This window comes from Triturus cristatus, chromosome 3_1 (genome assembly GCF_964204655.1).
Source record: "Triturus cristatus chromosome 3_1, aTriCri1.1, whole genome shotgun sequence".
NCBI classification, from domain to species: Eukaryota; Metazoa; Chordata; class Amphibia; order Caudata; family Salamandridae; genus Triturus; species Triturus cristatus.
Window position 1 is genome coordinate 470,878,751 of NC_140583.1, and position 22,437 is coordinate 470,901,187.

Consider the following 22,437-nt stretch of genomic DNA (forward strand, 5'->3'; position numbering starts at 1 on the left):
CTGTCATGTGCTCATGTCATGGGGTGCCGAGGATAAGTCTGACTGCGGTGTTCTGGATGGTCTGGAGCTTGTGTAGCAGGGATTTGTTGATTCCAGCATAGAGGGCGTTACCGTAGTCCAGTCTGCTGGTAAAGAATGCGTGGGTTGCAGTCTTTCTGGCTTCGGGGGGATCCACTTGAAGACCTTGCAGTGGATGCGGAGGGAGTTGAAGCAGGTGGAGGCGACAGCGTTGATCTGGTGAGTCATGGTGAGGGAGGAGTCAAGAATGATGCAGAGGTTCTGGGCATGGTCCGTCGGGGTGGGTGGGTTTCCGAGGGTGGAGGGCCTCCAGGTGTTCTTCCAAGCAGTGGGGGATGGTCCAAGGATGAGGACCTCTGTCTTCTCCGAGTTAAGCTTTAGGCAGCTGTTGCTCATCCAGGCTGCGACTTCTTTTTTTCCTTTCTGGAAGCTGAGTCTTGTGTCTTTGGGGTTCTTCGTGAGGGAGAGTATGAGCTGGGTGTCATCGGCGTAGGATACTATGCTGAGCCCATGCTGTCTGATGATGGCGGCGAGGGGGGCCATGTAGAGGTTGAAGAGCGTGGGGCTGAGCGAAGCTCCTTGGGGTACTCCGCAGTTGATCTCCGTGGGTTCAAAGGGTGGGAGTCTGATCCTTTGGGTTCTGCCGGCGAGAAAGGAGCGGATCCAGTCGAGGGTGGTTCCCAGTATGCTGACGTCGTAGAGTCTGGCTGCGAGAGTGCGCTGTGAGATGGTGTCGAAGGCTGCAGAGAGGTCGAGCAGGGTGAGGGCCGCAGGTGTGGCCCTGGTTGAGTAGCATGCGGATGTCATCAGTGGCGGCAAGGAGGGCGTCCTCGGTGATGTGGTTACTGCAGAATACGGACTGGGAGGAGTCAAGGATGGTGTTTTCTTCGATGAAGGTGGACAGCTGGGCGTTGACGAATTTCTCGGCGACCTTGGCTTTGAAGGGAAGGAGAGAGATGAACCGGTAGTTTTTCCGGTCCATCGGGTCAGCCGAGCGTTACTGGAGGAGGGGCTTGACCTCTGCCTGTTTCCAATCGTCTGGGAAAATGCCGGAATTGAAGGAGGCGTTGATGGTGCTGCATAATTCGGGTGCTATGACGGCGGCAGCTCTGTGGAAGATGTCCGGCGGGCAAGTGTCCGTGGGGGCTCCTGAGTGTGTGGTCTTCATGGTTGTGGTGGTATCGTGGGTGGTGACAGGTGTCCAGGTGGTGATGGTGGGCTAGCTTTCGTTGCTCGAGGGGAGGGTGGTTTCCGAGGTCTGTTCGCTGAAGTTGTCGTACAGGGCCTTGATTTTTCAGGTGAAAGTAGGAGCCGAGCTTATTGCAGAGGTCCTGGGACGGCGTGACGTCCGTGACTTCGCTGGGGGGTTTGGGGAACTGCTGGATTACTTTGAAGAGTTCCTTTGAGTTGCTGGTGAGGATTTTGTTCCAGATGAAGGTCCTCTTGGTGGCTCTTATGCGTTGGTGGTAGTCGGTCATGGAGTTCTTGGAGGTGTTCTGGTCTTCAGTTGTTTTGCTGTTTCTCCAGCGTTTTTCGAGACCTCTGCAGGAGTGTCTAGCTTCTTGTAGGTCGATGGTGAATCAAGCTGCCTTTAGGGGATGTTGTCTGTCGGGATGGCAGAGGGGGGCGAGCTTGTTTGCATAGTTGGTGATCCAGCGGTGAAGTTCCTTGGCAGCAGAGTTGGCGTCTGTCGTGGCGGAGGGGGGTGGTGAATGAGGGTGGAGTTGAGGTGCTCCTTTGTGACCTTGCTCCAATTCCTTCGTGGCGGCCGCGGGTCAGGTTTGCGTGCTTTGGTGATGTTGAAGGAGAAGTGTGCACAGTGGTGGTCTGTCCAGAGGGGCTGCGAGGTGTGGCTGAAGTGGATGTTGGACCCTCCTGCAAGACGGGGTCTAGGATGTGTCTGACCTTGTGGGTGGGGGTGTTGACGAGCTGCTTCAATCCGAGGTTGGCGAGGTTGTCCAGGAGGGCGGTGGAATCGGGGTCGCTGCTGTTGTCGTGGTGGAAGTCCAGGAGTCCGATGAGTATGTAGTCCGTGGTGGTAATGGCGTGGGGTGCGATGAGGTCGGCAATGGTGGTGGCGAAAGGAGAGCGAGGTCCTAAGGTCCTGTAAGTGAGGGTGTCGTGAAGCATGGTCCTGGGGCTGGTCTGGATCTGGAAGTGGAGGTGTTCGGTATTCGAGAGGGAGTCGCTCGTGTTGAAGGTGGGGAGTCGGATGGAGCTCTTGTGTGCGATGGCGAGTCCCCCTCCTGGGCAGAGGGGACGGCCCATCCTCTGGATAATGTATCCGTCAGGAATGTCGGTGGCGATGTCGGGGGCGGAGGTGGCGTTAGTCCAGGTTTCCATGAAGAAGGCAACGTCTGGTGAGACGGTGTCGAGTAGGGCCCAGATCTCTATGATGTGTCTTGTGGGGCACGCATGTTGAGAAGGATGCGCTTCTGGACTTTGAAGGCGCGGGAGTCCGGTGTGGGTGCGGTGGTCCGGTGTGGGTGCAGCGGTCGTGGGGGTGCTGTGGATGATGAAGGTTTGTCAGCAGTGTCAGCAGGAGAACTGCCCGTGGGTGGTGTTCAGCATCGACCGCTGGCAGTGGTTGTTCCTTCCGGGGTTGTGCACAAGGAGGGCAACGGGGTCGTGGCAGTGGGAGGTCAGAGATCCAAGGTCCCTGGAACTGGTCGGGTCGCAGACAGGCCGTGCCGTCAGCGCCAGCAGCACGCCAATAGCACGCATTCACGCAAATGCCACCATCAAATAGGGGAAGTGGGAGGGAAGTGCAGCTGAGAGGCGTTTGCAATAATTGTCCCAGATATATCCGTATTCGTTTTGCTTCAATTTAATTGTATTGATTTGCTTACTTATATAAAACGTTCATGAGAAGATGGTGGTAGTGTGTCGAAGGATTTGGCAAACTAAAGGTTCTGCTTCAATATTTATATGACATCAATTTGTGTGTTGAATTGTAGATCTTAGTACATTTTTCTGACAACTAGGAGAGCATACTTCACTCTGAAAATCCAGGATGCGGGGAACTCTGCTAAAGAACTCTTTAAATCCGTGTCCTTTTTGGCCAAACCCCAGCAGGGTAGCCTGTTTAAACCCAATCAGGACTTCTGTAATCAGTTGGCAGTCTTTTTCCATATTAAGGTGCAGACAATATACGATGACCTGGCCAACTCATCAAATCTAAATTTTTCATCAGGCACACAGCAGCTCTCCCGGGGTGAGGAGACTGTTATGTAGCCTAACTAGTTTTGGCCCTCTATCTGAGGAGGTGGTAATATATATTTTAAAATCTATCAAATCTGGCTTAGCCTTTGACCCTTGCCCCACGCCGATCATGCATCTGGCGGCGGAGAGGATTAGTCATACTCTTACCTCCTTGATGAATCAAGTCCTGGCATCTGGGATTTACCCTATAGCCTGGAAAACTGCCAGTGTTAGGCCGATCCTTAAGAAAGCTACTTTGGAGCCCACCGAATTCAAAAACTATCGGCCAATTTCGGGCCTTCCATTAGTAGCAAAGGTCATTGAAAAATCAATTAACACAACATTAACTGAGTATTTGGACAGTAACAGCCTGCTTGATCCGTCTCAACATGGCTTTCGTCCAAAACACTCCACTGAGTCTGCCCTAATCGCTGCAGCAGAGGGGATTCGGGCTGCAGTTGATGGGGGAGGGAGGGCAATCCTTGTTCTCCTTGATTTGTCGGCCGCATTTGACACCGTTAATCATACGGTGTTGATGTGGCGACTAAAGGAGGTAGGAATTAGCGAGCGGGCCTTAGCCCTCCTCTCCTCGTTTCTAGACAACAGAAAACAAAGTCTGAACTGGGAGGGTCTACAATCGGGCAATTTCAATCTGCCCTGCGGCGTCCCACAAGGCTCAGCTTTGTCCCCTACTCTGTTTAATGTTTATGTGAGGCCGTTGGCCAGAGTAGCGAGGAAACACGGTTTTACCTTCGTGTCCTATGCAGATGATTCGCAATTGGTGATATCTGTATCCGATAGGCCAGAGCTAACAGCGGCGAGATTCCATGCTTGTCTGAGGGAAGTCATGGAGTGGATGAGTCAGAGTTTCCTAAATATCAACACGGAGAAAACAGTAGTTATTGAATTTGGTAATGGACCACCAATATGGAGCGATCTGTGGTGGCCACTAGAGGCGGGGGAATGTCCTCTACCTGTAAGAAAGGTCAGGAACCTCAGGGTGATTTTTGATGATAAACTGAACATGTCAGCTCAGGTGAACAGTTTAACTTCAGCTTGCTTTTTCCTGCTCAAGACCCTGTTTAAAATCCTCCCCTTCATTCCCCGGGCACTTCAAAAGACGGTAATGGCCGCTCTCTTCATGTCCAGACTAGATTATTGTAATGCGATGTTCCTGGACATCGATAAGCATCAGGTCAGTAAAATTCAATCATTGCAGAACGCTGCTATCCGTGTTATTTTAAAGCTTCCCAAGGGTCACCCTACCTCCAAGGGAAGAAGGTCATTACATTGGCTCCCTGTTCAGCAGAGAATTGAGTTTAAGGCACTCTGTCTGGTGCACAAGGCACGATACGGCGGGGGCTCTGTGGACTGTCAGGACAGGGTCAGGCTCTATACCCCCCCACAAGACCTCCGATCGGACAATCTTGGCCTTATTTGTACCTCCAGACGGGCCAGATGTGGTGGCCGCTCATTTTCCAGCTGTGCAATCCAACTATGGAACAAACTACCAGTGGCCTTGCGACTTCAGCCGAATCTCTCCTCCTTCAAGAAAGCCCTGAAATCCCGGCTGTTTAACCTTGAGTAGCTATCAGCCCATCATTTTGCCTTACTTACACACTCCAGCGCCAAGACGCCATTGGCATTCGAGCGCTTAATAAGCATCTTTATACTTATACTTATAATTTAATGCGAATTAGAGGCTGGGAACTCTATGAGATCTACCAAGCCAGAGATCTGGGTTTCACGATTATGTAATGGAGGATGCCGTCAGTCCGCAATGGCATTTTCTAATTATTGTCGAAATTCCAGTGAATTTTTAAAATTTATTTTTTATTTTATTTTGTAATGTGCATAAATCATCCCCAAAGGGATATCTCGGTGCAGCAGGATCAGAAAAATGCAGAGCAAGGAACTTGAAAGATTAAAATAATTCAGTTTTTAATAATTTTCTAAAAGTTTGATGAACTGTGCATTCTCGAAGTTTGTTCCAAAGATGGGGTGCCAAGCAAGAGAAAGCACGCCCCCCTGAGCATGTTTTCTTAATGCGTGGTACCATAAGGAGAGACTTATTGGCAGATCTCAAAGCTCTTGTAGACCAATGGGGAATACGTTTTTCCTTCAAATAGCTAGGCCCCCTGCCATTAAATGCTTTGTGCACTAGGCAACAGATCTTGAAGGTAATCCGCATCCGCACTGGCAACCAGTGTAGTGCATGTAGTAGAGGGACAGAAGCAGATCTCGCTGGAAGGTTGTGAATTAGACGGGCCACTGTATTCTGTACTACCCGGAGCTTGTCCAGGAGAGATTTGTTTACAGCAGCCAGGAGAGCATTTCCAGAGTCCAGGCGACTGATCACCAATGCCTGGTCTAGGGTCTTACGTACTGCCCTTGGGAGCATTGGAAAGACTCTTCTTTATAGTCTCATAACATGGAAACAAGAGCCAGTAATGGAAGTCACTTGGTCTGTCATGGTAAGCTTCTTGTCAAGTTTCATGCCCAGATTCTTCACGGAAGATTTGGGAACAGGTGGTGGTCCTAATTCTGATGGCCACCACTCGGGAGACCATAACCGTTGAGCAGCTCCAAAAAGCATAATTTCAGTTTTTCTGCCATTTAGTTGGAGAGAGTGAGCAGCCATCCATGCTGTAATAGCTTTCATGCCAGCTGTGAAATGCTCTCTCGTTTCGACAGGTCTTTGTCAAAGGCTAACAGAAGTTGGGTATCGTCTGCGTATGAAACTGGCGTGAAGCCATGCGCTCTTATAATGTTTGCAGGAGGAGTGACATATATGTTGAACAGAGCAGGGCTCAAACAAGAGCCCTGGGGCACTCCTTTATTTATCACCATGGTACGTGACCGAAAAGGTCATAAATGAATAGTCTGAGTTCGGTCAGACAGATAGTTTCTCACCATTGTACCACCAGGCCCTGGATACCTATCTCCTTCAGTCTCCGTATCAATATAGGATGAGATATGGTATCAAAAGCCGCAGACAGGTCTAGCAGCACCAACATAGATGGCAGCTTTTTGTCTCGACAGTTTCTGATATGGTCTGTGACAGCCAAGAGAGCAGTCTTGGTGCTGTGCATAGGTCTGAAACCTGACTGAGATGAATCAAGGATCTTGTTAGACTCAAGATGGTCCATCAGTTGTTTGTTGATGTTACTCTCTATAATTTTGCTAGCCCAGGGAAGGAGTGATATAGGACTATAGTTGGAAACATCTGTAGTAGGAAGGTTACTATTTTTCGGGATCGATATAACCTGAGCAGCTTGCCACTCTGCTGGAGTACGCCTGTGCTCAAGGAAAGATTCAACAGGGAGCTAATGGGCGGGGCCAATTACTGAAACAGCATGGCTACTCTCTTCGCAGGAATAAGATCCAGATGAGAACCTGATTAAACCGTTTTAAGAGCGAGTTGAGTGGACTCTACACTAAAAGGAGTAAACTTCTCGAGAGTGCGGGGCAGGTTTGCTTATTACCAACATATGTAGGCTCCGAGTTACCAACAGACGTAGGCTCCGAGTTAAAACTGTGTGTCAGATTAGCAAGATTATGATAAATTAGATTTATTTTATCCTCCAGGTGATCGGCAATCTGATCACAAAGTTTTTGTGATGGGGGAATATTGTTATTGCAAGCCTGAGGATTGATGAAAGAATTAAGGGTTTTAAAGAGTTGTTTGGAGGAATTGCCAGCGCTTACGAGTTGCTACGCAATAAAACTTTTCTGTGCTTTCCTAATATTGCTGTGGTAGTGTGCTAAATAATTTTTATAAGCTTCCCAATTGTTAGGTATGGGAATAGACCGCCATTGTCTTTCCAACTTTTTACATTGGGTTTTTTCCTTAGATTCGGCGCATACCAGGATGCATGTGGTGTTAATCTTGGCGAGGAGTGAAGTTTTTCGGGTGCTAGAGTATTAATGGCAATATTGAGAGATGTACAAAATAGTTTGAAAGCATCCTGCATGTCTGTTGCATTCTCTATGTTAGGGATAGTAAATGCTTTCATAAAGGCATCAGGAGAGACTTTATGCCATTGTCCACAATGGATTGGTTTAGGGGGATTATTACAAGATACGGCCATGTGAGATGCTGAAATATGAAAGTTTATGAGAGGGTGGTCCGTCCAGACAAGAGGACAAGGGGTTTCACAGGACAACAAGGGGGAGTTGGTGAAGATCAAGTCTAGCGTGTGGCCAGCAATATGAGTGGGACCCATAACACATTGTTTGAGACCTAGGGAAGCCAGGTCAGAGCAGAGTTATAATGCTTTTACATTAGAAGGCTCGTCCACATGGACATTGAAATCCCCGCGTAGAATAAAAGTATTAGAGGACAATGCCTGTATCGCGATAAGCTCGATAAGTTTAGAATCATAAAGTCCCAGGGGGACTGTAGACAAGAGCTCCTTTCCAGCTATTCTGGGGGAGAAATACAATTTAAAGACGCATGTTAGAAGGTAAGGGCATAGCAATAGCGGGGGTGGAGTGCGGTATGAGCCACGTCTCTGTGAAAAACCCTAGGGCTGGCGAGATCGACTCAAGTATGTCCCAGATTTCAATTTCGTGCTTAGGCAGTGATCTAACATTGCAAATAAGGCATTTCCGTGCATTTGTGGGTGCAACATTAAGATTAGAAGGGCCTTTATAAGTAGAGTTAGCCTCAAGAGCTGGGTGAACTGAGCACCGACACTGGGTCAGAACTGTGTACTGACAGAGATTCAGAATTGATCAGCTGAGACTTTGAAAGCAGCATTGGCGACAGGAGATGTTTACTATAGTTTGTGTGCGACAGTGTGTATAAGTAAGAGAATTATTAGAATAGTTCCTGATTTAAACCATTCATCAGATATATCCAAGTCAGTCCCTCACTAAGAGTGGATGGACTGTTCCAATTGAAGCAAGGCAAATTGAAATTTTGATGTTTAAGATGGAAATGGTCACCCATGACTCTTGGAGGGGGGCATTGGTCTATCGCCCTCCTGGCCCTATAAAGGACTTTTCCGCTCAATTAATGGAATTAATTGCCCCCCATATGATTGCGACGGAGAATTTCCTATTATTAGGCGATTTTAATATACATAGTGAGAATCTTTTGCTGCCCGAAATAGCAGCCTTTATTTCTGACATGGCTACCCTGCACCTTATTAAAAAAAACGAGGGTCCCACACATACGGCCGGGCATACCATAGACATTATTTTTTCTAATTCAGACCGGCTTATTTGTAAAAACCCCCGCTCATTGTGCTGGACCGACCATGCCCTTATCAATTTTCAAGTGCAGCACCCCTCTACGTCTTCTACTACGGCAGCACACATTCAATTTCCCTATAGACAATGGTCTAAAATCAACCCGGAGTCCTTTGCATTAGTCTTTACAACTCCTAGGTTTCCTCCGACCAATAATACAGAAGATAATCTTACTCTTTTTAACACCACTGTTTTATTGGCTATCAACTCAATCGCCCCTGAAAAAATTTGCTCTAAAGCCCCCAGGAATAATTTGGCGGTGTGGTTCACCCCAGAATTGCGTACAACAAAAAGTAAATGCAAAAATCTTGAAAGAAAGTGGCGACGCACCAACCTAGACAATGACAAAGCAAATTTTAGAGCACCGTTATCGCTCTATCACAAAGAAATTAAACAAGCACGCAGAATATATATAGCTGCGCAACTAAGGCTAGCAGGTAATGCGCCGAAAATCCTTCACCAAATCTTGCAAGACTTCACTTGCCCTAAAGCCTGTGATCTGGACAACTTGCATTCCCAATCTCTTTGTAATAAAATTAGCTCCTTTCTCATTCAAAAAATTGACACCATCTATGATAAATTTGCTAATATCTGTCACTCCTCAATGTCTGATGACATTGTAAAATCCTACACTGTCAACCCCTCACCTCTGCTGTCCTTCCCCCCCCCTCCTACGGGAGGAGACCACTACATTATTACGCAATGTCACATCTGGCTCTCCCGTAGATGTTATGCCTGCAAGATTAGGAGCGTCTCTTGCGCACGCACTTGCGGACTCTGCCACCACGCTGTCCAACTCCTCTTTAAGTAAGGGGCTAGTTCCCCTTTCATGGAAAGCTGCACAGGTTATCCCACTACGTAAAAACAACAAGCTTCCCATGGATGATCTCGCCAACCTTCGCCCTATCTCCCTCCTCCCCTATTTGAGCAAGGTCCTCGAGAAATATGTGAATAAACACATCTCGAACCATATCGAAACAACTGGCTACCTGGATCCGTCACAATCAGGATTCCGTGCAAATTATAGCACTGAGACTGCCTTGGTTGCCGTAACCGACTGTATTAGACGGACGTTAGATCAGGGACAATCTGCCATCTTGGTCCTCCTAGATCTCTCTGCCGCGTTCGATACGGTCGTCCATCGGACCTTGCTCGAAAGATTAAGAGGGGCAGGACTAGGAGGTATGGCGTTTAGCTGGGTAACCAGCTTCCTTACTGACCGTACACAAACCTTGAACCTTGGCCCTTTTCGCTCTACCACCGAGTGCCTGACCAAGGGTGTGCCACAGGGCTCATGTTTGAGCCCTACGCTGTTCAATATCTATGTGGCCCCCCTTGCCTCTCTTCTAAGATCTCTTGGGTTCATCCCCATATCTTACGCGGATGACACCCAACTTATTTTCCCATTTGATAAATCCTCACCGACTGCTCAAATCTGTTTTTCCCAAGGTATGTTGGCCATCTCGGAGTGGATGAGCAGTAATTTCTTACAGCTGAATGCCAGTAAAACAGAGATCATTCTTTATGGAGACGCCACCATCTTGTGGTCACCAACCTGGTGGCCTACTGAGTTGGGGCCCGTTCCATCGCCTAAGCTCACAGTAAAAAATCTTGGCGTTCGCTTCGATCAGGCCTTGTCCATGAAGGATCATGTCTCTTACACCGTCAGCACATGTTTCTTCACTCTGCGCCTTCTGAAGAAAGCTTTGCCATATCTTCCAGACCTTTTCCGTAGGACACTGGTCCAGGCCCTGGTATTAAACAAGCTGAATTACTGTAATGCACTAATGGTCGCTGCTAACGAATCTGCTTTTAACCGTCTGCAAGTGGTGCAAAACACCGCAGCACGACTGGTCACCAAAGCTCCAAGCAGATCTGCCTCTATCCCGTTGCTTCGGCAACTGCATTGGTTACCAGTGAGGAAATGAGTCAAGTTCAAACTTTGCTGCCTGACCCACAAAGCATTGTGGGGTCCCGGCCCTTCTTATCTGACTGAAAGGCTCCACCTGTACATCCCCAACCGCGATCTGAGGTCTGGATCTAAATCGCTGTTACTCATTCCGAGGATTAAGAGAACGCGACTGGGAGGCAGATCTTTCTCCTACCAAGCTCCTTTGGTATGGAATCAACTGCCCCTCCCGCTCAGACAGTGTTCCGACTATCTTGGGTTCAGAAAGATTCTTAAGACCACTCTCTTCTCGGAATGATAATACCTCATCACATTAGCACAGGGTGGCCAGCGCTGAGAGACCCCTTCGGGGGTGATTCACGCGCTTTATAAACTATTTAACAAGGCTGAGAATGGTTTGAATGTGGCTGGTTTGCCATGGTGGGTAAAAAAAATTATGTACTGTATTGCCGTCCAGAGTAATTACCAGTGGCTGAGATTGATCCAGCAATCCACCCATAACTGTGTTTCTGTAGTAGGGGATCTCTGTGTATAGTCATAATCTATGAATAGTCCCGCCCATGTGCGGGGACCCCGGAGCAATCAAAATATCTCTTAAGCTGTCATGCATTTGCGAACCTGCAAAGACACTTAAGAGACAGACAAAATAATACAGCCTAATAACAATATGGCTGCACTGGCCAGCACTTCATCTGAAGTGAACACAAAAGCCAAAATAAAGTTTAAATGTCATTTTTATTCACATCTGACATGTTCCTTTATTGTATCACACTCCCTTCACCAAAATCCCTTTAAACAATAGAGAGGAAGGGGTGGACAGACAAGCCCTATAGGCTGTCATTATGTGTCTGCTAAAAGGATACCGTGCCTTTAAGGAACTCTCCAGAGACCCCCGGTATCCCAGGATGCACAGCCAAAGCAAGTTACTTTCAGTTCTTTTTTCCGGCTCCTGCTAGCAGGACCCGGGAGCATTGAGCTCTACCCTTTTGGGTGGATGTTTTGGACTAAAATTGGTTTTTTGAAGATAAAAGTCTGTTCAGTCGACGTCTAGAGCCTTTCTCTGCTGCATCCTGTAGTTTGGTGCAGTTTGACCCACTCTATTTAAATTAACATGGCTTTATTTGATAAATGCCCTGAGTGTGGGAGGAAAATGGCCAAGACGGACCCACATGATGTCTGTATTCTCTGCTTATCATCTTCACATGTCCCTGCTACATGTGACATCTGCAAGACCTTCTCCAAGAGGACCCTGAGGGACAGAGAGAAGATTCGCCTTCAGGGACAGGAGAAGCAGAGAACAGGTGGAACCTCTGGGCATGGAGGATCTCCTTCCCCATCCTCTGCCCATGCTTCAGCCACTGGAGGGACCTCCGGGCAGAAAAAGGAGCAGAAACGACGCCTACCGGCCGGAAGATCCCGTTCGACGTCGAGGACGACGGAATCGACGGCGAGAGGTACAGCACCGGTGTGTTCGCCGTCGATCCAGGGCTCTGGATCTCGGCGTCCTCGACGTTCGACGTCGAGAGAGGGGCCGGCGAGACCTAGGACTAGGTCGCCACACCATCGACGTCGTACTGCGCCCCGCGGACAGCGCCGCTCGCCGTCGAGGCGAGCCCGCTCGTCTCCTTCGCCGTCGACTCATGGATCGACGTCGACGACATCGACGCAGAGACACCGAAGGCCGTCGAGACGAAGGAGATCGCCGTCGAGGCGAAGGAGATCGACGTCGAGGCGAAGGAGGTCGCCGTCGAGGCGAAGGAGATCGCCGTCGAGGCGGCATCGCTCACCGTCGCCGTCGAGACGAAGGCGCTCGACGTCGAGGAAAGACAGGGGACGCCGTTCGACGTCGAGGGGACACCGTTTGCGTTCAACGGCGAGGAGAAGCCGTACGAGGTCGACGCACGGTTTGACGTCGAGGACAAGATCACCTGGTAACACTTCTTCAGTGATTACGATCTCCAGTAGTGGATCTAGGAGAGGAGGACGCTCTCCCTCGTTCACTTCAGCCTCTTCACGGGGTAGACCCGCAAAGAAGAGAAAGGGGGACGGAAATCCGGACAGAGCTAGTCCGGGTTCTCCCGCAAGGGGTGATGGACCGAGTGAGCCTCCAATGGACCCCCTGCCACTGCCCCCTCAGGCGCGGCCTCAGAAGACTCCTACGCCTCCTCCTCCTCCTCCTCCTCCTCCTCCTCCTCCTCCTCCACCGGACCCCCGGCTCCCTGTGGCGCCTCCTAAGCCACCTACGCCACCTCCGCTACCACCGCCTCCGGTGCCACAGCTCCCTCCTTCTCCGCGGCTACCAGTGGCTCCTAAGACCCCACGCAGACTGAGATCACGCTCTAGATCTCGCCAGCGGTCACGGAGCAGACACAGATCGTCCACTCACACAAGGCATGGATGACGGAGGTATAGATCTCGATACAGAGGCACGAGGTATACGGACTCGTCTGGCACTGGACGGCTTTCCCCCACGTTATCGGAAACACCGCCTACTAGAATCTCGCCAGTGGATGATATTGCCACTTTCCAAGATGTACTGATGAGAGGGGCGGCAAAATTGGGAATCTCAGTGACAGTACCAGTTCCCCCTACCTCTGTGATATTTGAGACATTACACAAGGCGCATCTCTCACGCCCCCTCCTCCCTCTGGTTCCAGGTCTGGAGGAACCAGCCATGGAGGTCTTCTCGACACCAGCCGTGGTGAAGTCTGCTCCCTCAAGGTTGCAGAAGAAGTACAGGGCCTCTGATTCGGACCCGGCGTTCCTCAGGGTGGACCCTCCCCCGGACTCTGTCATTGTGGTTGCGGCTAGGAAACAACATTCCACGTCGCCCTCTTCAACAGCTCCTCCGGATAAGGAGAGTCGCAAGATGGACTCCTTGGGGAGGAGGATGTGCTCTACGTCGGCCACGACTATGAAGGCTGCTAGCGCCTCCGCTCTGCTGGGTCGCTATGACCGATCATTATGGGACTCCCTGCAACAGTTTGCTGACTCTCTGCCTAGGGATAAACGGGAAGACTTCCAGGAGGTGTTGAATGAGGGCATGATGGTCTCCAACCAGATCATCAGTGCAGCGGGGGATGTGTCATTGCTGGCGGCCCATGGGTACTGTCATGGAGTACACATGAGGAGACATTCCTGGCTGAGACTTACCTCTCTAAAGCCTGAAGCGCAGCAAAAGATTGCTAACTTGCCTTTCTCTGGCACGACGTTGTTCGGGTCTCATGCGGATGACGAAATGGCCTGCATGAAGGCCGAAGCAGAAACCCTGAAGGCCGTGGGGTTGGAAAAACCCAAGGAACAGAAGAGATCATTCCGTTCCTATGGCAGGCGTTATTCTAAACAACGTGACCAAGGGCATCAGTCTGGTCAACCACAGCAACACCAGCAACAACAACAGTTCCCGAGGCAGTCCTTCCAAAAGCGCCAGAGGGGCAGAGGACAGCATCAATCCTCGTCGGGGAACAAAGGCCCGGCCGGGTCGAAGCCCTGAAAGGTCACTTCCCCCTCATCCGTTACCCGCTCCGGTGGGGGGGGAAGTATTCAATGCTACCTGGCAGAGTGGAGAACAATAACTCCGGACAAGTGGGTGCTGAATATTGTTTGCAATGGGTACAGTCTTCGTTTCACCAGCCCGCCTCCACAGATCCCACCAGTGCGCTCTCCATACATGGTGCGAGAGCTCCAGTGGGAGGCGGACATTCTGTTAAAGAAGAAGGCGATAGAGACTGTTCCTTTGAGGCAAAAAGGAAAAGGTCTTTACTCAAGGTTCTTTCTCGTCAGAAAAAAGGACAAGAACGAGTTCAGGCCTATTCTAGATCTGCGTCAAGCAAACAAGTGGATCCGCAGAGAAAAGTTCCGTATGTTGTCCCTGCATCAGATTTACCCTCAGTTGCATCGAGGAGACTGGCTGTGCGCCATAGATCTGCAGGACGCTTACTTTCATGTGCCGATCGCACAAAAGCATCGCAAGTTCCTGAGGTTTCTGGTAGGCAACAACCATTACCAGTATACAGTACTCCCGTTTGGTCTGAAGTCTGCACCAAGGACGTTCTCCAAGTGCATGGCAGTGGTGGCGGCACTCTTGCGGAAGAACAAAGTGTTTGTGTATCCATACCTGGACGATTGGCTGATCAAAGCTTCCACGTACCAGGAAGCCCTGTGTCATTTCAACAGGACAGCTGCCTTGCTTCATCGCCTGGGACTGCACATCAACATGACGAAGTCAGTGCCGATCCCTGTGCAGTGTCTCCAGTACTTGGGGGCCTCAGTCAATACTTTGAACGCAAGTGTGTGTCCTTCGGAGGAGAGACGCTTATCTATCTGTTGGAAGGCCCTGCACCTCCTCTCAGCCCACTCTCCTGCAGTGAGGACGGTGGCCTCTTTACTGGGGTCGATGGCTTCATGCATCTTTCTCACGCCCAATGCACGTCTGCATATGAGGCCTCTGCAGGAATGTCTGGAGGATCAATGGGACCAGAGGTGGGGGCGTTGGGAGGACAAGATTCATCTGTCCCAACACGCTCTACAGTCCCTGAAATGGTGGTGCTCCTCAGAGAATGTCTGCAAGGGGACTCCCTTTCACAAGGATATTCCGGTCCAGACCATAGTGACCGATGCGTCTCTCCAGGGCTGGGGAGCGCATTCAGGCCCTCTTCAGATTCAGGGGATATGGTCACAGACGGAGATGACTTACCACATCAACTTTTTGGAACTCAGAGCAGTACACTTGGCCCTGAAGGCGTTCCATCCCTCCTTCAAGACGAACTCCCTGCTAGTTCAGACGGACAATACTACTACCATGTATTACCTCAACAAGCAGGGGGGCTCCCATTAACGCACGCTGTCTCGGGAGGCACAGACGATCTGGAATTGGCTGGTGGCCAGGAACCTGACGATCACGGCAACCCATCTGCCGGGAGTGCAGAATGCCCAAGCCGATGCGCTCAGCAGGCTCGTTCAAGAAAATCACGAGGGGGTGCTAAACGACGACGTGCTAAGAGACGTCTTCGCAGAGTGGGGCACTCCGGATATCGATCTGTTCGCTACGGCAGAAAACAGCAAATGCCGCGACTTCGCGTCCAGGTACTACCAACCAGGGACGCTGGGGAATGCACTATGGATCAGCTGGTCGAACAGCTTTCTCTACGCCTTTCCACCCATTCCCCTGATTCCGGCGGTGCTGATCAAGCTGTCGCAATCCAGAGCCAGGATGATCCTGATTGCTCCGGAGTGGCCGCGGCAATGGTGGTTCACCGACCTTCTTCACCGGTCTGTTCTACCACACCGGTGCCTGCCGTGTCGGCCGGACCTTCTCACGAAGTTCGGAGGACAGATGGTTCACCCCAATCTCTCGTCCTTGAGTTTGGCGGCATGGCTCCTGAGCTAGTACAGTATGGACACTTGAACCTACCTCAGGACTGTATGGAGATCTTGAAAGAGGCGAAGAGACCGTCTACGAGGACTTCTTACGCCTATAAGTGGAAGAGATTCTGCTTATGGTGCACGGCAAAGAACATTGACCCTACATCCTGTAAGGAAGATGTTATTCTGCCTTATCTGCTGCAGTTAGCTCAATCTGGGCTTAACTTTCAGTCTATTAAAGTTCGTCTCGCAGCTTTGACTGTGTATAGAAAGGGCCCTTCCCAAACCTCATTTTTGTCAAATCCCTGTGATTAAAGATTTTTTGGAGGGTTTGCGTAAGGTGTTTCCCCCTGTTAGACGGCCTTCTCCACCATGGGAATTGAACGTGGTGTTGTCCAGATTAATGAGGGAGCCTTTTGAGCCTATTCATAAGGCTTCTTTGCAGCATTTGTCCTGGAAGGCTGCCTTCCTTGTGGCCATTACATCGGCCAGGAGAGTAAGTGAGATTCAGGCTCTGTGTTGTCAAGAGCCGTATACTGTATTCCATGCTTCTAAAGTGGTAATGCGTACTCATCCTAAGTTTTTACCTAAAGTGATATCTGATTTCCATGTAAATCAAATGATAACTTTGCCTACATTTTTTCAGCATCCCTCCTCTCCGGCGGAGAGGTCTCTGCATTCACTAGATGTGCGTAGAGTGTTGAAATTCTATCTAGATAAGACAAAAGACATCCGCAGGTCGGATCAACTGTTTGTAAATTATGGTTCGGTAAGAACTGGTCTAGCTACCTCAAAACAGTCCATCTCCAGATGGATTGTGTCCTGGATTCAGCTCTGTTATCAGAAAGCTAATAAGACGTTAGGGGGTAAGCCTACAGCGCATTCGACTAGGGGCAAAGCAGCGACTACAGCTTTGCTTAGGAATGTTCCAATCGCTGCCATTTGTAAGGCTGCCACCTGGAAGTCGGTCCATACGTTTACAAAGCATTACTGCCTGGACTCTGATGCTAGGGCAGATGCGCAGGTTGGACAGGCTTCGCTGAGGAATTTGTTTGCACAGTAATTTGTTGGTGTTCGGTTTTTACTCCACCGCTGTTTATTGGTTGGGATGAGCTTGCCATTCTATTCATAGATTATGACTATACACAGAGATCCCCTACTACAGAAGGAGTAGTTTCTTACCTGTAACTCCAGTTCTGTAGTAGGGGTATCTCTGTTATAGTCATAAGCGACCCTCCCTCCTCCCCGGTGGAGTAAACTGACAGTATCAGGCCTGTTGTTATACACCTTCAAAAAGAACTGAAAGTAACTTGCTTTGGCTGTGCATCCTGGGATACCGGGGGTCTCTGGAGAGTTCCTTAAAGGCACGGTATCCTTTTAGCAGACACATAATGACAGCCCATAGGGCTTGTCTGTCCACCCCTTCCTCTCTATTGTTTAAAGGGATTTTGGTGAAGGGAGTGTGATACAATAAAGGAACATGTCAGGTGTGAATAAAAATGACATTTAAACTTTATTTTGGCTTTTGTGTTCACTTCAGATGAAGTGCTGGCCAGTGCAGCCATATTGTTATTAGGCTGTATTATTTTGTCTGTCTCTTAAGTGTCTTTGCAGGTTTGCAAATGCATGACAGCTTAAGAAATATTTTGATTGCTCCGGGGTCCCCGCACATGGGCGGGACTATTCATAGATTATGACTATAACAGAGATACCCCTACTACAGAACTGGAGTTACAGGTAAGAAACTACTCCTTTTGTTTTCCTCGCTAAGAGTGGCAGGACAATGTCTATGTTGTTTTTGAAAGTTTCCAAAATACGTAATACCTGCTAAAACTTCCAGCATGAGCAATTATTACCATATAAACTTTGCATGCATTTGTCAATATTGAAAAATGTAGGTTACCTTTTTAAAACTGTTTTATTATGTGGGCTATATGATGTTTTCTGTGCTTTTCATTTTCTAAGGTAGAGAAACGCATAATGCCTGATCGTGCTTCTAGGGGACTCAGCCTTTGCTGAGTCCTTAAGGGGCACTATTTTAACAGGCAGACGGGTATACTTTGGGAGCTGAAGGAAATGGTAGCAGAGTGGTGTACGGAGTTAAAATTAGCTCTATCAGAAGACTGATTCTGATTCTTGGCTCGGTGTGATGGTGAGGCAGGCTGGTTTCAGCGTTATGATGTAGTGTTCCTTAAATAGGTGCATCTTCAGCTAGTCTCTTTAGGAAGTGGCTAATTATAGAACTTTATGGCTATGAAATGAATTCTCACCCTACGATAGACAATCATTTATAAGATGTTGCTTTTTGTTTTTTAGTATTGTTCCACTCATCTGCATCAAGTCAATCGGAACTTTTCCAATACAGTAAAAGAAAAGAAATAAAGCCACGGTTTACTTAATTTTTGTTAAAACTGTACATTATTGTATTTACACAGATTTTGAAAGAGCACTCTTCTGAAATGCCTTCACATCCAGTTCAGTCACTCCATCTATGTCTAATTTCAACCGTGGACTATGCACTCAGTACAAAACCTGACTTCTTACTTATCTATTCACATTAATTGCTCAGTTTAGCAACATGTTTTTCATTACTTGTTCTATAAGTAATTTACCTCTCATTAAGACTTTGGACTAAATGGTGCTAGGGACAAGTAATTCTCTCCCTTCATCTTCTCTTCTTTGCCACCAACACCTCCCTAGTGTATTTAGAAACAGAACTCAGAATCCCTATGTGGAACAGTTTGGAGCTAGTATATGTGATAGGAGACTTCTAGCTGCAGATTCCTTATCTTCAGAATTATCCCCAGGCGTCAGACTTGATTTGGAAAGTTTTCATGAGTAAGTACCCCTGTGTCCCGATAGGTGAAGTCATCTGCCGCGGAAGTGGCATGCGCGGTACCTATATAGATACCACCCCATTGCACTGTTGTCAGTTCTTTTCTTTCCACGTCACTATGCGCTGATGCTGAGATTGCTATACCTACTAATTCTTTTACTAACTCATTTTTCGACTTTTGTCAAAGTTAGTGAGCGGTCCCTCAAGCTACTTGCCACACGACGTGCGACGCCGCAACGTTCTCGATCCTGGTCCCGGGATCAGTTGCTGAGCCACCGATCTTCGTTGAAGTAGTCCTGGCATTCCCACAAAAAGAAAATAAGGAAGAAGTGAAGAGGTCTTTGACTTCACCCCATCCATCAAAGTCATCTGTTGAGATGAGTGAGCATTTTAATTCGAAGCCTGACTCCAAGGTTGAGCCTGCGCCTGGTCTGGCTCCGTACCTCCCTAAATTTCCTGGGAGCCAGAACAACCCCCGCTCAACTCAGTGATTTTTATGAGCCTATGCACCTCATATTTTGGCGACCCGTCTCCACTGGCATGCCTGGGGGCCCTGCAGGTTCGGGAGAGGCCCCCACTGGTTCCCCACTGAAAGGCCCTCCCTCAGCACCAGTCGGGCCCCTTGGATCCACTGATGGAACCTAACTGGCGCCGGTCGTACCACCTCAACCTTCCCCGATGCTGTTCCAGAAGTCGATGCTCTCGGCGTTGCCGACACCACCATTCCCATTCTTATTCCGACTCTGACACTGAGCTTCTGCTGACTCTGGCGCTATTCCCTCCAAGCAGGAATCTGAACCCTATTCCTATGGGTTAGGACTGGGGGAAGATTGGAAGGGCCCTCTGTACCCTGAAGAATATCAGCCCCTAGACCCTGACATGGACTGGTGTGAGTAATTGGTGGATGCCAGTGGAGTGGACACCTCTCCAGATATTGATTTGGTCTCTTCTCCGACCGTGGCTACGGAGGAGGGTGACACTTTTGTTGTAGTGGTGAGGAGGGTGGCCAGGGTTCTTGGCCTTCAGCTGCTCTCAGTGGCTGTCAAGAATAACGTATTCATGTAGGTGCTTCTGCCGGGACACACCCCTTCAGAACCTCTTCTCCCATTTAATGAAGTCCTCACGAGCTTCCTGCCTGGGGCCTGATCCAAACCCTGCACAGGGGCTCCTTTGAACAGGGCAATTGGCCGCCGCCATCGCCCCGCCCCAAAGGGCCTCTCTTTTCTCACCTCATCCTGGAGAGCTTGTGGTCCAAGCCGCCACTTCCTGCATAAATCCTGGCGCATTCTCTACCACTCCTCTGTATGGGGAATCCAAGAGGCTGGACACTTTAGGCAAAAAAATGATTTCTTCTGCCAGCCTAGCATTGCGGTCTGAGAACATTGCATGCCTTTTGGGCCATTACTCCCATTCCTTGTGGGATTTGGTTTCACAGGTGCTGCCTATAGTTCCAGAGGAGGTCCAAATTATACTTTCTCAAGCTATGGCTGACGGGAGAAGTGCAGCTAATTTCACAATCCAATGTGGGCTGGACATACCTGACTTGCTAGGCAGAGCAGTTTCTTCATCGATGGCTTTAAGGCGCGCCACACCTGACTGAGGACAACTGGCTTTTAAGGGGATGTCCAAGCTTCGCTTATGGACATGCCTTTTCATGGCTTCTGTCTCTTCAAAGATAAGGCGGATTCTGGGCTAGAGCGAATCATGGACAGGAGAGCTATGGCCAGGTCCTTGAGTCTTTCAATGGCCACCCGTGAACCTCAGTCTGCCTTTTGCTTCTCTTGTGGCCATGGCAGGGGATTCCAGCCATGCCTATACCTACCCAGCCAACACGGCATACAAGTTTCCCAGCCTCGACATGGCCGAGATGCGGCACCCACAGACATCTTAGTTCAGGTAGCCGAAGGTCAGCCCAATCCATCAACCCCCCGGCAGCTGCAGCCGCCAAGCCTCTTTAGTTTGCCCTCCGACCATTGTGGGTAACCAGTAGGTAGCAGAATATGCCATCACCTGTACCACTGGTGGTCAATAACATTAGACTGCTGGGTTCTCCAGATAGTGCAGAGAGGCTACTCCGTCACCTTTGTGATTATCCCTCCACCCATGCGATCCTCTTAAGATAGTCTGACGGAGGACCATCTAGGTTTACTCTGCCAAGAAGTAGCAGCTCTCTTGGCCAAGGGAGCTATAAAGAGGGTGCCAGCATCAGAAGTAGGTTGTGGTTGCTATTCCCGCTACCTTCTGGTGCCCAAGACGGACCGAGTCCTGTGTCCTATCCTCGACCTGCACCCTCTCAATTTCTTCCTGAAAAAGGAGGAATTCAAAATGCTCACACTCGCTCAAGTCCTGTCAGCCCTCGACCTGGGAGACTGGTTGGTAGCGTTGAATTTGCTGGACGCATACTTCCACATTCCCATCTTGCCTGCCCACAGGCGTTACCTGGGCCACGAGTACTTTAAATTCACTGTACGCTCCTTGGGTGTTCACCAATGTGATGGCGGTGGTCGCAGCTTTTATATGGCGATCGGGTGTTTCAGCCTTCCCCTATCTCGACGACTGACTGTTGAAGGCAGGCTCAGCCCCAGGCATTCATCACCTCAAGGATAACGGTGGACCTCCGTCACCCGCTGGGGTGCACATTCAACATGCTGAAGAAACAACTCAATTCAATCAAGCTTTATTGCAGTTTGATTTACCATAAAAGCACATAAAAATAAAACAATCAATACAGTGGGTCAGACAATTCAATTCATGCATGTAATCACAATTGTATAGATGATTATTAGACGTATTCTTAAAAAGTTTTAAAAAAGTAAATACTATCCAGAATTCTAAAATTGTTAAAACGATGATCATTATAAAAAAAAATAAAGTGCAATCTTTTCTCTCATTATCCAGTAGACTTAATGCTGGTATATAGCAATGTTATTTATCAGGTTCCTTCGAATTGTCCACATAGAGAGCAAATATTTGGCTACTGCAGAAACAATCACTGCGTTGGTATCAGTTTTTAGTATCCTAAAGAAAACCAAATATTGCTTTACACCCAGATTTTTACACAGCTGAATTATCCATTACCTCCTAATGCTAGCATATGCTGAACAGAAAAGGATAACATGTACAGGAGTTTCTTCCTCAGTTCGAGAACCAGGGCATGGACGTGCCGGACCCCCTTTCCACCTATCAATATTATAGTAAAAAGGCAAGGTGCCATATCTAAATTGCAAATAGAGCTTCTTTGCTAAAGTAGGTTGTATTGCATCAATCTCAGGCTCAAAGCTATAAAAGGACTTAACGTCCAAAAAGATATCAGTTAAGCTTGAAGTTTTTACTGAGCAAAAGAGATTCCTTAAGTTAGATTCTTTTACAACACTTGTCATGGTTTTCTTAGAAATAGCTGGGCAGGAAACCTCAGGATTTAGCCACAGTTCCTCGAGCCCGTCGATGTAAGTGACTGTCTTACAAATGTTAACCAAGGGATCCTACCAGATCCTAATGAAGCCATGACTACTTTGAGCTCCTCCTTGTAATTCACCAGCTCAGGGATGCTCCACAGGCGCTTCCAGTAAAGCAGGGGCCGAACAGCAATAGCGTCTGCGATTGGGCGAATATTCAAATCTAATCTGAGAGGGGCCAAGGGAGTACTTTTTGGCAGATCCAATAATTGCCTTATAAAATTATTTTCAGTTATAGATAGGTTACTTACTGGTGTATGTCCCCAGAGTTCCGCCCCGTAAAGGGGTGATGCCCTGGCTTGAACTCTAAAGATTTTAAGGGGGGCACTTATTATTTTGTGGGTACAATTCTTCTGCACTTTTAGGATACCCCCAGCTGCTTGGGTTAGTCTTAAGTT

General features: G+C 48.8%; 1 protein-coding gene across 5 annotated transcripts in view; it reads left to right on the forward strand.

Annotated features, from left to right (window-relative positions):
• Window positions 1–22,437, forward strand: part of EFL1 (elongation factor like GTPase 1) — a 987,271-nt gene that overhangs the window by 676,826 nt on the left and 288,008 nt on the right. The gene's annotated exons all lie outside the window — the stretch shown is intronic.